Source organism: Montipora foliosa, chromosome 3 (genome assembly GCF_036669935.1).
Source record: "Montipora foliosa isolate CH-2021 chromosome 3, ASM3666993v2, whole genome shotgun sequence".
NCBI lineage: Eukaryota > Metazoa > Cnidaria > Anthozoa > Scleractinia > Acroporidae > Montipora > Montipora foliosa.
The window spans coordinates 30,605,764-30,614,929 of NC_090871.1; positions in this window are offsets into that span (position 1 = coordinate 30,605,764).

Genomic DNA, 9,166 nt, shown 5'->3' on the forward strand with positions numbered 1-9,166 from the left:
GCAAAATCCTTTTTACTGACTTTAAGTTGAGTAATTGTTCCTAATGCTTGCAATGTCTCTTTTCCAGATTAAGAAAATATATGCCATCGTGATTTCGATCTGATAATCGCCCCTTTTGTTTTATATTCGATTTATGATTCTAATTGTTCTTTCTTTGCTTCAAGCTTGGTCCATATTTTTTGTTTTCGAAAATCATTAATATGCATATCAGTTAAATCTTGTTCCAAAGTTGCCACTGATTGCTCGGTTTTCTTTGTCGCCAGGTATATTCAAAAAGTTCTGGGTTTAATACTCTCCAAACATCGACAAAATCTAAGCTTTCACAATAGTCGTTGATGATTTCCAATGACTTCTTATGAGTCCTACTCATACCACCTTTTTTATCCTTTTCAACATTAAGCACTAAATTAAAGTCACCTCCTAGAATTATGTCTTCGCATTGGAAATCAAACAAATGGTCAAAGATCGAAGTGAAAAAGAAGGATCATCTTCATTTAGTGCATATATATTTGCTAAGGTCAGTTTTTTTCAACTGGTAATTAAGTTACATATTAGAAAGCATCCCTCACAATCAGTATAAGCTTTGGAAATTTGAAAATCAAAGTTATTATTGAAGACAATAGCGACACCAGCGCTTTTTCTTGAACCGCAACCATAAAAGGCCTGATAGCCCCATTCTGCTTCCCATTCATGCTTATTGTCTTTGGTACAATAAAATATATTGACACTTTTTTCATGCGTAACCAGTTAAAAGTCTCACGCCGCTTAACCTTGTCTCCTATTCCTCTAACATTCAAAGATCTTAATTTAAGGCCCAATTTTTCCATGATTTTTTTCGGAGTATCACGTTGGTCACCTTCACCCAAGAGCACCTCCGATAGTACCGTATTTACCCGCGGATAGGCCGCACCCACGTATAGGCCGCACCCCAAACTTTCCATGGTTTTCATGGGAAAAAAAAATAGTGAGGTCGAGTACCAGGATGAAATAAAGTGAAGTTTGAAATCAACAACAGCTAATGCGTATCAAGTCAAATTTATTTTTGACAATAATTTTTACATGAACTTGAAAATATTCAAACTATAAACTGAATCTTCTTTTCGCTAACATTTTATATACAGAATATTTAAAAACAAATTTTTTTTCGAAACAAGATTTTGTGCCTTAAATACAAACACGAGTAAAATGAAGCGTAACGCTCCTAAACACGTTCGCCAAAATCGTAAACAAGATGTAATGTGTTAACAACTTTCAAAATATCTAAGTAAAAGCTGTTATACTTTCCGGTTGATCAATGCTGCACAACAAAGTTTCCTTAATTAAAATCCATTGAAATCACTTTCATCACCGTCACTTTCACCAAAGATGTCGCGGTATTCTTGTTCATTCACTTCCAAGACGGCAACTTCATCTTCACCAGCGTAGAATAGGTCACCTTCTTCGTCTACAATTGACTCCATTCTATCATCGTCAGCAAACGGATCACAAATCAAGATTCTTCGAAGATATGGCCTTAGTGTTTAGTTGTATGTGTTGTAATTCAGAAACAATTGAAAGCCAACATTAAAATACCAATTGAGTGTACGACCGTGAGATTCTTGCATATTAATGAGGTGTCAAAACACTTGTACCCGCGTATAGGCCGCACCCCTAATTTCGGTCCCATTTTTCTGGGAAAAAAGTGCGGCCTATCCGCGGGTAAATACGGTAACTATAGATGTAAACTATAAGATCAAAGAAAAAAATAGGACGAAAAAATAACAAGTAAACAAAGGACAAATACACCACCAAACAGTGATAAAAACAAGTATAGGACAGTAAGAGTTTAGGAGTGTACAACTGATTCGTTTTTGCTCTAATTCGTTCGTACGGCTTGCTGCCCATCTCCGCCATAGAGTCATTTAAAAATTAAAGTGTTGACATGGAATCCTGCCCTCTTGCTGCTGCAAGGCGCATGAAACTGGTCGCTAAATGCAAACGTGTTCTTTAAGGAACCTCAACAGTTAATTAAATTCACTTGATGGGTCCACTTAAACAAAGTTTGGTAGAGAACATTTCACTTCAAAGATGTCATTGCAATATTTTTGGGCTTACAGACACTGTGGCCTTATTGGCTAAAGAAGACGGAATTTTTCACATTTCGGGGGTCCTTCCGGGCTAGTTCTCTCCAAAACGAACTTGGTGATCCCCCAATTTTTTTTACATTTCTGACATCACTAACTCATCATCTTTCAATGGTAAAATTTGCAGGGAAAAAATCAATGATAGACAATTTTCGTGCGAACTTCCTTAATTAAACCCCAAAGTCGCGCACATGAGCATTTGCGCGTACAAAACGTAAGAGATTTGCCTCAAGGTAAGCTCGGCAGCGAAGTAAATGCTCGTTTTCTCTTAAACAAGTACCCTTTGTATTCCATTAAGGTCTCGATAAAGAAAACTTTGAACGTCTCCCTCAAATTTCTTGTTTTTGCAAATCTAGAATCAGTGGGCTGTGAGGTATATTTTCCCGAAAACAAATCCTGAGAAATTAATTTAAAAACAACTTAAGTCAATTTTTTTTGTTTCCTGCCCTAAGCTGCACGCAAAAATGATTGACATATCATGTCAATCACACATGAAAAAATTGGGTGTCAATTGACAGCTTAGCACGTGCCCACAAGCTGATTGATTCAGCATAATTGGCTTTCAAGAGTAGGGCAAAGTTATTCAGCAGACCATCAACTGCACACGGAACTTCAAGCTCGATTTCCAAGGGGTTCCTTTGACGCCAAAATTACAACTTCTCGGACCTCCTGTCCCAACAAGAACGCTCCATGAAAGCGTACACTGGGTTGCCTGTGGTACGTGTTACACAAAAACAGAAGACACTGAATTGGGTGGTATTAAACTGCAGGGTTCCAGTTAATTTTGTCAAGTGGGGGGTCATTAAGACCATTTGAGGGTCACCCAGTCGGAAAATTGGTGGAATTTGTTTGTGTTCTTTTTTTTTGTGTGCGTCTGTCGGTAAAAGTCTTGCCTATCACTCCCCTGCTAAGTGATCTCTTTCTGCGTAGAGTCTTCTGCCCGTATTTTGGTGCCTTTCCAGGGGGTAGTAGAAAGGCACTGATTTCTCTAGTGGTCGCAGTAAAATATTTCATTAACCTGTAATGACGTCAAAGATTGAAATGTAAATGGCCTTTTGGAGGATCTTTAAACAGAATGTACCCTTATGGAGGTCAAGAATGGAACGTCAATTGCATAAAAAACACAGGCTGTCAAAAATAAATATATGGAATCTTAAAACGACGAGTAATGGACTTCAGCAGCAATCATTCGCCCGTCAAGCCAAGATCAAAGTGAGCTGTATTTGAAACATTTCACCAAGTGTGGTGTTATGTACAATACTGAAACTAAATGGAAAATTTTCTGGTAACTTATGGGTTCAAAAAAGACAAAGAAGGAATCGAACACCTTAAAGTGGATCTGTGATCTCTGTTGTCTGCATATTTGTATTTACTTGTACTCAACTCAAAAGTTAAAAAACAATTGGAAATGTGACAGTCAAGAACTATTTAAAAGAAAACTTGTCTATTTTGTGCTTCATTATTCAAGGAAAAGGTTCTTCAGAAAGAAGTTTGATTCTCAAATTTATTTTGTTACTTGCGGTTACACACGCAACAAAATACTAAGGGGTTTTGCCCCTAATTTCATGCATAAGTGATTTTTTTGCGAGAAACCAAGCATTTTATTGGAAAAAATGGAGCATAAACGGGTGAAGCATTTTTCTGGGGAAAAAAGGCTTAATCTACATAAAGCCTAGGCAGGGCCGTAGATAGTAACAAGCAAACTGAAACACTTGCCTTAGGGAAATAACCACCGTACTAAGGATAGCCATGGATAACATAATTCTTGAATTATGTGACGCATGTGACTATATTTTGCGACTATAGTGGTAAAAAAACAGATAAATTTTCAAAGCGTGGTTTTAAGATCTGAAAGATCTTCTTGTTAGTTTTACTCTTTAAATGCCGATCCAGGCAAGGAAATGCTTACAGTAACTCAAGTAAAAAGGTAAGCGTTAACTTTAAACGAATAACATTTGCTTTGATGCCTTACTGTCTTCAAAATGAGGAACGATTTACATGCATGCAGAATTCACATTTTCACACCGTCAAGTCAATTTGTTAAGCAAGGATACTTAACTTGCCTTAAATGCTATAACCCTGTAAAAAAATAGGTAAACCGTCAACAAGAATAATGAAGTTTTAGATCAAATGGTGATGCAAATGATTTGGAAAAAAGTGCTCATACGGGCAAGTTACATGAATACGATTGACAAATGATTCCTTCTCGAAATACAAGTCGTTTTGCTAACATCCAGTTCGCTAACAATGGAAGTCGTTTTGCTAACATGCTCTGTTGTTTCGCTAACAAGAAAAAGTTGTTTCGCTAATGTTCCAATCTGTCTTGAACTCTCGGCGATAGGGACGACCTCATCGTTACAGAACAGGCATCGCCAAATTATCTCATCTCCAGACCGGACTTCTGCCCTATATTGTTCCCAACTTATCCTTGTCTCACAAGGTCGGTGTTGTCACCTGTCGCAGCCGTCACATAAAAGAGCCTCTTGCCACGAGGTAACTTCTTCGGTGCAAAAGAAGCAATAAAAGCTTTCCATGTTTTAAATTATTTCCAAAGAGTTGTCCAGAGATACTTCCAAGAAGGTAAGCAGAATGAAATGGACAGAGAGCAGAGCACTTTTATGCTGCAACGCTCATTTTCAACGGATAGAAATGGCAGCAATATGATTGGTAGTTATTGCAAGTGTTGACAGTGTTATCTGTTCTTTGTTGAGCATGCATATCATTAAGGTGCTGAGACAATATCCTATTAAAGTTGAAATACTCTGACCTCCGTTGCTGAGAGCCACACGAGCGTGTGTTATTGTTTTAATGAAAGTAATTTCAATGTGATTTAGGTGCCCACATAATGCTGTAATGCTCATTTTCAACGGATCCAGATTGGTAGGAATTGCAAGACCCAGGGAACTACATTGTAGGTTATGCTATTTGTTGACGATGCTAAAAAGCCATGCGAGTGACGCGCACTGATTAATGAATGTAATCGATTTGATATAACAGAATTGAATCGTTCCCTTAGGACAGTCGTCTCATTCAAATATTTCAAAATCCCCAGATAAGACTACTCTATAAAAGCAGCTATAGCATACGCTCAAAAAAGTCACGATCCGTGAAGAGTTTGCATACATGATTTACAAGCTGCTAAAAAACACAGATCAAAATCCTCTCCCATTGGTCTTCCCTTAAGGCCTGACATTCTCACTGAAAGCCGTGAAATGTGCCTAGAGCAACCAAACACGTTAGCCAATCGACTTTGGTTGTTAGTGAACTGGACATTAGCGAAACGACCTGATACCCCTTCTCGTAAAAAAGTAAAGTAAAGTCACTGCTTACGAGCCAGAAGGCCCATCAGGCCGGCGCTTATCTCCAGTTTCAGTAGCATTAAGCAACTAGGAGTATTTATACTCCCCCCTGGATGGGATGCTAGTCCATCGCAGGGTTACCCCCAGCATTACGCCAGTACCCATTTATACACCTGGGTGGAGAGAGGCACCGTGAGAGTAAAGTGTCTTGCCCAAGAACACAACACAATGTCCCTGGCCAGGCCCCGAACCCGGACCACTCGATTCGGAGTCGAGCACACTAACCATGAGGCCACCGCGCCTCCCACACCCCTTCTCGTAATCGATTGACAAATGATTCCTCGTAAAAATGCTAAATGCTGTCACTTTAAGTATTGTAATAAATGCAGAAAATACCTGAGAAAGCTATTATTGACATTTCTAAGTAATGAGACCCAAATTTATGAGTGTGCTCTTCATGCACTTTAATTGTAATAGAAATGATCAGTTATTTAGAGGAATCACGACATGCATCATCGAAGTATATATCCTGTATTTTTTTAGATGCCATGACAGAGTATAAAGAGACACTTCCTGCACAGCAGGGAAAGGTCCTTTACAGCAGACAAAAATGCTTAGCAGCCAATTCTGTCTCCTCTACCAGTTATGGTTTCATGTATTTGGGGATCTCTCTTTGCAGATCTGAAATGTTTAAGAGCTTTTTTTTTATATTTAAATGTAAAACAAGAACCCAATCCAAAGATTTTGACAGGAATTAAAATAATGTTTGGGTGCATGCAGTAACTGCTTTGAAATCTGTTTTCTATTTTTTTGTCTGTGAGCTATGGTAGTAACTGTTAATAGCTTGACCGCAATTGATTTTTGTAGTTTCCAGCACATTTCTGATTTGCTAGAATATTATTGTACAGGAGAAGGATATTAATATATGGATTTAGCCAAGCCTAAAAGCGGAGCTCCAGGGTTGTCTATTATTACTGGCTGTAGGATTAGTGAAAATAAAAGGCTTTGGTTTTCCCGGATATTGCTTATTTATGTAACATTTTCCTCGCTGCCTAACTAGTGAATTCCACGGTTAATTTCACCTGAAAAAGCGACTGATCGCATGAATCACCAAGGGATGAGTGTGATATCGGTTTTTCCAGTGAAATCTTCCCACGAATTAACCAGTTAGGTGATCAATCTTTCTTGAATCGCAAGAGTTTTAAAAGAAAACAAGCAAATCCTCAGCAAGCGAACGGAAAGGGAAAGAACCCACAGGAGTACGCAACGGAGCCGCTCTGCAAAATACCCGCTCTACAGGGCAGAATAGGACAGAATTGCGCTGGCTAGGAAATTAAACATTCGCTACTTAACTTGCCGTCTTTAGAAACACCATGCTTGCTGGGAAATTACGTTGCAACCCGGGTTCTGGCTAGATTAAAAAAATCTCTAGTTTGTGGTAACTGTACTATAAAAAAATATATCTATCTTCGCACTGTTGAATAGTTCCTCATTTTCCAGGGATAGTAGAGCGAGCGAAACATGCAATTAATTGAGTGTGAAAATCAAGCCACGCAAGAAGGCGAAACGCGATCTCGCGCAAATACCTTTGAAATCGCCCTAATTGAGTATTTTGCCAGTACACTATTTTGTGCTATCCATGGAGCTAATTATTGACTGGGGTGTGTCAATGTTAAGTTATGAAATAAAGGAAGGCATATCATGCTGTGAATTCCTGCGAAATAATTTCAACACACTGATTTGAGCGCACAGCACTGTTGACGGTCTCGTATTGTTTGCACAAACGTCTTGTTTGCGCAGTTTCGCTTTCGGTTTACATTAATCTTATTGTAGCTTGGAAGAAACCTCCTGCTTGTTTGGTTCGATTGTTGGGTTTTTTGTCTAGTTAGTGCCCACTGGCCGCTGATCGATCCGTATCTGTGAAGTCAACCAAAAGTTAAGGTAAGCAAAATGTTGCGTTTTTTGTCTGATGTAGTCAGTTTAGGAAACGCCTCTGGAAATGTTCTCTGCCGATAGAGGACGCATAGTCTTTCCGTTGAATAATGCACAACATTAGCAGAACATATTCAAATCTTATTTCATATGTCCAGTCTGTATGTTTGTAATTGGGTAAGCTGGAATTTTCCATTGGAACTATTTGACAATGGTCTCTATTTCAATATACTGAACATGTCTCATTTAGCCTAAGGTTTTGCTTCATAGAGAACAAGAAGCAAAAAAAAAATTGTTACGTTGTTTCAGGGGAAGAAATCCAAAACTAAGGTTTGTTTATATGCACTCTCCCTTTAGATCCTGTAGATCGGGGCGGCCGGAAACATCGTTCAATTGCGGTCATTTTGAAGGCATTGAGCTGCTGACCAGATATCTTTTTGATCTTTGAAGATCACAAATAGTAAGAGAAGTTTATGTTTGTTCTTCTTACGCGTACTATACCGAATTCTCCATCGAAATCGAGAGTCCATTTTCACTATTACATAAGGCTAGAGCAACTTTTGGCCTTGCAATGTGGCATTTCAACGCTCACTGAGGTGGACTGTGCCGTGAATTGTATTTGAGATCGCCACGTAGCCATGTAGCTGAACTGAGGGATAAAGAGCGATTGTTCGTTTACCCTAATTTCATCTTAAGTTTGTTTATGATCAGTTGTAATGGAGTGAACCTTATTACAAGTTTGTCCCTCTGATCTCGGGAATTTTGGAATTTAGTCTTCGGTTTTCTTTCTTTCGTTTTCTGATCCGGGTCGGTTCAAGATGATCCGACGTGGACTGGCGGCCCAAGTCAGTTGATCCGGTCTGACTTTTGTATCTGCCTCTGCAAAAGGCCAACGAGGGCTCTTTTCATGCAATATGTGACGTTTTATAAACGTTTTCGTTTATGACTTCGCGGATCTGCCACACTTATTGTTTATTGTTCCGAGCGCTCTGGATATGATCTTTCACTGATTTCTGACTTAAACGTACAATTAAAAAAAATGCACTGAAGCAACATCTGAATGACAGAGTGAGTACCAAGGCTGACCATGACAAAGATTGTGACGTGCGATCATGGCTTTTGCTGTGAAACTTTGCAGCAGTTCTGGTGTGAAACTTTTGCGGTGATTGTCTGACGACACTCGACCATGATTTTTGCTGTGAAACTTTGCACCAGTTCTGGTGTGAAACTTTTGTGGTGATTGTCTGACCACTTACGACCATGGCTTTTGCTGTGAAACTTTGCACCAGTTCTGGTGTGAAACTTATGCTGTGATTGTCTGACCTATGAGACCACGGCTGACTGGCATTCTTGGCATGTTATTACCTTCTCATTGTTACTTCTCGCGAAAGAGATTAATTGACTGTGCATTCTTGGCATGCGATTACTGCCCCATCGTCAGCATCATTACATTTCGCGGAAAGGAGGGAGGCAATGGTTTCCTTTGATTGAAACAGGAAGATTAATTTTCGCGCGAACGTCCTTACAGCGCCTATGAAACAAAAAATAACTAACGCTTATTTGAAAGATCTTTTGATGAAAGGAAACATGGTGTTTTTATTTTTATAATATCATTGGGGAGATATTAAGGTTTTTGTGTTAAAACTGATGACATCATCAGTGGTTCCAAGGGGAAAACAAAATCACAAAATCTAAAATATGTGTGGAAATATTACTGCAGTTCTTTTCAAACTTGGCACTAATAATGTTTATAAGTCAGCACATACAATGGCACCCATTGTACAGTTGCCATGGCAAGCGTTTTGCTTCCAC